A 7,822-nucleotide genomic window follows, 5' to 3' on the forward strand; every position below is an offset into this window, starting at 1 on the left:
ATGTTATTTCAATATTATTTACATGTTATTAGCATTATTTTGTGGGGTGACTGAAGTGGAACCATGGTGTATTTGTGCGGTCCTCTGGGCGATCATATTGACACTGCTCACCGATGTTATTTTGGCATTATTAAGGTATTATTAGAGTTGTTTTGCATGGACATTGAAACAGAACCGCGGTGTGTTTGTGTTGTCCTTCGAGCGGTCGTATTGTCACTGTTCACCAATGTTATTTTGATATTATTTATGTGTTACATGAGTTATTTTGTGGGGTGATTGAAGCGGAACCATGGTTTATTTGTGGTGTGCTCCGGGAGGTCATATTGGAATTGTTCAATGATGTTATTTTGATATTATTAAAGTGTTATTGGAGCTGTTTTGCGGGTTGATTGAAGCACAGCCATGGTGTATTTGGATGGTCCTTTGGTTCGTATTATTTTTGTGTTATTAGTGTTCTTTTACGGGGTGATTGAAGCAGAAATGTGGAGTATTTACGTGGTCCTCCAAGCGGTATTAATGGCACTGTTAACTTGTATTATTTAGGTGTGATTAGTTTTTTTTGCGGCTTGATTGAAGCAAAACTGTCGTGTATTTGCATGGTCCTCTAGGTTGCGGTATTGGCATTGTTCATTTAATTTATTTCAGTTTTATTTACGTGTTAGATGAGTTATTTTATCGGTTGATTGAAGCAGAACCGTGATTAATTTGTGTGGTCCTTGACACGGAAAAAAATTAACAACTTTTTATATACATTTTATGCTCATTTTTAATGATATTATACTTAAAAGGAATGTATTTTGCATGTTTTTTGTTCCAGGTATAAGAAATTGAGTTTTGGAGAAAATGGAGCAAAATTGGTGCAATTTAGAGTCAAATCGAGCAAGGAATAAAATTATGATATGACGCATTTTGATATGTCTTTCTATGCTTAATCTCTTTTACATTTGTCACATGTTTTTGAACGAAATTCCACTTTAATGAAAGATTATTTTCATGTTTATCTAGTAGGTATAACATTTGGAGCAGATTTGAGCTGAAACGAGGCGAAATGGAGTGAAACAAGGGTGCTACTAAAAGGATGGCTCCTAGGTGCCAGCTTGCTCAGTTCTGGTGCCTAGGCACCAGAAATGGTTTTGGATAGTTTCTCGATGCCCCAAGGAGTTATAAGTAGACTTTGGCACTTAGGAAGACACCTTTTGGCATTTGAAAAGTCTTGGAGACTCCAAGAACATCTAGAGGTCGTAGATAGGAGTAGAAGATGTAGATTTCTATCTTTTCTGGAAAGATTGATGATGGATTTTGAGAGATATCTACAAGGAATATTTTGAGGTTTGAGTGAATTAGTAGGAGACTTTGTTAGAGGGATTTTCATCTTTGAAGGAAAAAGCAAAGTATTGTGTTTTCATTATTATATAATTGCTGTAAACACTTTTCTAGTGAATTTATTTTAATTTAAACGAAGTTTTTTGTTATTTTTTCTCCACGCTTAGTGAGTAGTTTTCTTTACTCTTTCTCCTTGTGATGAGATTTAATCATGTGTAGGATTAAAATTGTTTAAGATTTTTCTTATTCCATACTTGTGATGATTCATTACTTTGTACTTAATTTACATGTTTAATCTGATCAATTTGTATGTTAAAATTTATTGTGAGTCCATAATGACCCGAGAGGGCTATGTATTCCTTAATTTGTAAGAATCACAGTAATTTTGTGGGTGAGAAAGTAATTTATGAGTTGGTGCAAATAGATAGGGAGATAAGTTTTGATGGGCATAGAATTGGTGTTTTTAGGGTGAGAGGCTAAATTATTGTCAATTTGATCTAGAGTTTGGAACCTTAGGACTGATTTGTGCTATAGAGTGGGCATAGTGGGTAATCAGGAAGTGAGAGGTTAGAACCTACCCAACATCACCTGAGAGAATTTGGAACCTTCCTTTAGATTAGCTAATGTTCTTTATGCACTCGGGAGAGGTTAAAGAATAGTAAGACTCCTATTTGACACAAAACTACATTTAACTTTTAAACATTTGATTCCTATATTGATTATGATCTCATTACAAGGGGAAAGGGATCTTGATCATATAAGAATTTTTCCAAAATTCATTCAGCCTCCTTAGTTTAAATTTTTATTTAATTTTGTTAACTTTAATTTTTAGATCAAATTAGTCAATTTAGGAAAATCAAACTTTTCAAAAAATTCCAAACTAAGGCCTGATAGTAGAGACTTGAATTAGCCTTAAGTGTTTTTATCTCACTTCCCTGTGAGATGATACTATGGTTTTTAAAGAAAATTCTATATCACTTGAAATGATATGTATACATGTGTATAACCACTAGTGAGTGAAATATAAATCAAATTCTAAATTCTATAAATTATCAATTTTGCACACTGGCCTCTTGAAGAAATCGTGTCAATTTTTTTGGCCAGGAAACTAAATAACTGTGTAATTGCGGATCGGGTCAAGTTTTTGGCGCCGTTGTCGGAAGACTACGATACGAACTTTAGGAGAATTTTAGTAGAACATGTAAGACTTAGATTTAGAAATTATAGTATTATTATCTAGTGTGTATTTGTGTGTTTATTTTAAAGAAATCCCAAAATACCAAAAATATTTTTTATTACTTGAAGTAATGGATATCTTTCTTATTAGTTAAATCTTTAGATTTGTATGCGCAGTTTAGGAGCTACAAACCTTGAACCTTACAAATCAGAACTAGAGAGAACTATAATGAGGATTATGAATCAGAAAAGACTCCATGAAATTATTTTAGAAATGACGGATTAACAAAATATGAATATTCAATTTTGGATTACAATGCTGGTAGCTTTGACAGAGTAAACCTCAAGAGGGTAGTGAACTTTCATGAAACTGATAGCTTCTCAGGTTGCACATATTGCGAGAAAGTTAGATCATTACATAGAAAGTCATCCTCAAGGACCCCCTGCTATTGAAGAAAATTCATTTGGACAATTGATTTAGACTAACTATTTTGAGACAAGCCCTGAGATACACAATCTTTATTCCAATTATTACAACCCAGATTGGGAGAATCATTCCAACTTTAACTGAATTAACAATTTTAACATTGGACTTTCTTTCCCTCATAGATTTAACTTCAACCCACAAAATGGGGAGGAGTTATTAGAAGAGGTTGTTATTAAAATGGAGTCAGCTTGAGAGTAAAGCGGCCACAAAAAAGAATATAGAAAAACAACTAGGGTAGATTATTAAATCAATTAACAATCATCCTCAATTTAACTTCAACCCACAAAACAAGGAGGAGTTATTGTTAGAAGAGGTTGTTATTCAAATGGACAGTCAGTTGGAAAGTCAAAAGGCCACAATAAGGAATATAGAAAATCAACTTGGGTAGATTATTAGTTCAATTAACAATTATCTTCTAGAGAGTTTACCTAGTGACCCTGACATAAACCTTGAGGACAAGAATGGTGGGCAAGATAAACCTATTCAAAAAAGAAATGTAAGAGAATTGGAAGATATGATTCAAAAGAACGTTGAGTTGAGAAAAGAGGAAATGGAGATTGAAAGACCAATGGAAGAAATTCCTAAGAAATTATAACAACATATTTCATCAACCAAGATATAAATAGAAAGACCATATCCACCATTTCTTCAGCCCATAGGGGAAGAATTAGAAGATAACATGAAACAGAAGAGTAATCTAGTAAATTTCATCTGGAATCTGAATCATCTAAAGAGAATCTGATCCAAATTTTAGGAGATCTTGAATTATAATATAGAGATCAATTTCTTATAAATTTTAAGGGTGATATTAATATGGAAATTGAGAAAATCATTATAAGAATATTAGATCTAGAAAGATACATGAGGGAACAATCTAAATCAATCTGAAAAAGAAAACCTAATAGAAAAAATAAAATTTGAAGATTTAGTAGGAATCACATGATCCGGAAAAGATGAGACGATTAATCAAAGATTACGAATTTTGATATGAGAGGAATCCTTTGTCAGGCCGACGACTTTAAACCAATTAATTCATGGGAGGTAACCTATAGGTTATCTATTTTAGTGTGTTTGTGAGCTATAATTGTTTGAGGTTTGTTGTGTTTTGTTTTAGTTTGAATTGAGAAGTTTGATTGATGTTGATGAATGTTTCAATTTTTGTGGATTGATTTGTTCTTTTTGTTACATGAGGGTGATGATTACTTAACTTCTTATTATTGGTAGACTTGTATTGTTGTCTTTTAGTATTTGGATTGATGAGTCCACTATGAATTAGGTCTCTACCGAACTAGGGCTTTACAGGAGACATCTTAAGTTTGGACAGTGATAGTTTCATCTCAATTTTATTACTTCCTTTCTTTGAACATGTTTTCATTCAGTAGGATCATGAACCTACTTGATGACCAACATGTGGATGATCTTACACTATCCTTACAACTGTTAGAGGTGCATACTTACAGGGATAAGGTGGTGCCTTGAGTTGGTGCTCAGAGCCAATATATCAGGGATAATTGGGTCCATGGGATTAGACTCTATAAAAGCATTTAAAAGTACCCAATTTATCAATGTAGTGATTCTGTTAAATATTGGATGTAAGGTAGTGAGAGACGATGAGTTAAAGGAAGAATTTACCTCATTTATCAAGTGTGTTTGTGTTTGTGCTACAACAATAGAAAGGACTTGGGGAACACTTAAATATATATTCATATGCCAAAACATGTTATGCAGTTAGACTTTTCTTTAGTTCAATTTTATTCTGGCATGTTTAGTTTAGATTTACTTTCTACTGCACACTGTTACATTCTACTGCACACTATTTTGTCCCATTTTTATAGTGTTTAAATTTTTTGAATTACTAACTTGAGCAAGAATTAATGGAGTCAAATTTGGATAGTTCATTATGTGCATGAATTCACTTACAACTCTACCTAAAATTCATTTAGCTCAAGCCTATCATGAACTACTAGTCCATTTCTAAACCTAAACCATCACTCTCCACTCTCATCGAATCACCATTTTTTAATTCAAAATATCAAATAATGTTGATTTTGTTATCTAGTATTAGTTGACATGTTCGAAACGACGACTTCGATATTTTATGCTCTCAAAATATTTTTGGCTCGTGTATGAAAAGAATGCTATATATTTGTATATACAATTTGCTAGTGAGAAAATATCTTACGCCGCAGTTATTAACAAGTGATTAGTTATTTATGTTACACTATTTTTAGCATATTTTGCCTAAATGGTTGATTTCTTAGAGATTATAGACTAAAAATTATCATGTAAAAAGTTTAAATACCAACAAGGTAACAAATGTATAATAATATTAATACAAACATAAAACATTTCAAAATAAAAAAATAATTAAAAAAACTTACACATAATAAAACTTAGATTGGTGAGGTACATGTCAATATTGGAGTTTTAAAAGACTATAGTGATGAAAGTGTGACTAAGCAATTCTAACTTCATCAAGGAGCTATCAGTTAATAATAGAAATATTAATAAGTATAATGAAATGGTCAATTAAACTATCTACTTCTTTTCTAACCTATTAAATGAGTTTGTTTATAATCATTTGAATCATGCTAGCCTACTCATTATTAACAGAGTTCTTTCTGTTGATGAATACTTTTCTCTAACAATTTGTCACTAATTAGAATATTTAGAAGACTTTATTTTCTATTGGCTCTAACAAAGCTCCTGTGTTTGATGTTTTCATCTCTAAATTTTTAAAAGCACTTGGTGCATTATTATTAATACTTGTATTTGTCCCATAAAATTAAACATTATGCTATTATATTGATCCCATAAAATTCACTTGCACATTCTCTCAATAATTTCAGACTCATTTTCCATGTAATACTATTTATGAAGTTATTGTCAAGCTTTTGGCTAATAGATTAAAACGCATACTCCCTAATATCATTCTTTAAAACCAAGCTGGTTTTGTCCATGAGCTTGATATTACCAATAATACCATTTTTGCTAATGAATTTCTATTTGGGTTTGATTTTAAAAGCCTCGTGAGAAGTTTTTTTTTTGCTTCAAAGTTAACTTGAATAAAACTTTTGATAGAGTTAATCGCTCATTTCCTTATAATAGAATGAAAAAAATGGGCTTCCCTCATGATTTCATTTGTTGGAATAAATCATGCACTTTTGAGATGAATTTTTTTGTTCTCATTAACAATGAATTGTAGGGATATTTCCCTTCTTATATTAGGCTTCAACCTGATTGTCTATTATCACCTTACTTATGCTCCATTGTTATGGATGTTTTTTGTCTCTTTGTCAGACAATTTTAATGGAAATATATATTGAAGCATCTTACATATGCTAATGGAAAAGCAGACACTTTCTTAATTAAATTTCTCCATGTCTTCAACTCTACATAGTTTCTTCATAGATTTTAATCTATGTATGAATGCTGCCAAATCAACAATTATTTCTCTAAATATGTTGAGTCATCCCTACAGCTACAACTATGTTCATTATGTAGCTTTACATCCAAATCCCTCCCTTGGTATTATTCGATGACATTATTAAACTATCTAAGCTCATTGTTGTTGTTTTCCATAAACAACTTGATAAATTACATGTTTAACTCTCTCTTTGGAAGCATAAAATATTTTATGTTGCTGACAGGCTACAACTCAAGAAAAATACCATTTGTTATTTGTTTTACTAGTTTAAATATTACACCTTGCCCAAAAGCTTAAGGAAGAAAATCACTTTCATGTTTAATAACTTTCTTTATAATAATGGTGCTATTAAGAATTTGTATCCTATCGTTTGAAGGAAACTCATTCTATCGAAACCTCATGGTGATCCCGGTATCCCTAACATTGATGTATTAATCTTATGTGCAAAGCTGAAGTTATATGGAGACATTTCAACTCCAACATATTACTCTCGAATTGATGCTCTAACCATTATGGTTCTTCTTAGCTTAGCACAGGCTCTCATACTTCCTCTTTCATGAAGTATTTAAAAAAGGTAGCCATTAAGAAAAGGTGTTGCTTATCTTTTTTTCTTCGACTCATTAATTATAGTCATCTTATGTTTTATTTGATCATTGGATTAGTGGTCACTCGCTATATGAAAAATTTGGTAATCATGTTTTGATTAGTTTAATTACACATACAATACTATTCTTAAAGATATTATTGCCAATGGAATATGTTATTTTTCCTCCCCACTTGCATCTGCACATTTGCACTCAATTGATTTATGTTATTTCTATTTTCATGTGTCATCTTACTTGCTTTTGGAAAGGTAGGAATAAGTATTCCCATAAGGTTGTTCATTGTTTTAATTATGAATGTTTTCCTTTAGCGGATTGGAAAAATTCGGTTTGGTTGAAAGGTCATTCTATTAAGTTTTCTTTAAATTTATGGAGGATCATTCAAGATGGTTTGAAGACTAATGATTCCATCATCATAGGAATTTATGCCATTCCTCACTATTTCTATACTTTTGGCATAGAAACTCTCCACTACATTTTCTTTGAATGCCTTTTTTTGTTTTACTCTTAGAAGTTGCTTCCCTAACAATTCTTTTTTTTCTCACTAAAAGCAACTTCTTCTGAGTTCCTTACTACCCTGACACTTTCAGTAACAAAATTTCTAAAATATTCTATTTACTTGTTGTACATTCCACTATTTATCATCTTTTGATGAAGTGAAATTGCCAGATTTCTAAAAATACTTCCTACCCTTTTAATGTTATCATTAAGAACATTCATCGAACTATTAAGTTGAAATTCAGGAAATGGAAATCTAAGCTTGAGATTTTCCATCTCATTAAGGAACTTAACAATATATATATATCT

The sequence above is a fragment of the Phalaenopsis equestris genome, unplaced genomic scaffold (assembly GCF_001263595.1).
Source record: "Phalaenopsis equestris unplaced genomic scaffold, ASM126359v1 Scaffold001370, whole genome shotgun sequence".
Classification (NCBI taxonomy): Eukaryota; Viridiplantae; Streptophyta; class Magnoliopsida; order Asparagales; family Orchidaceae; genus Phalaenopsis; species Phalaenopsis equestris.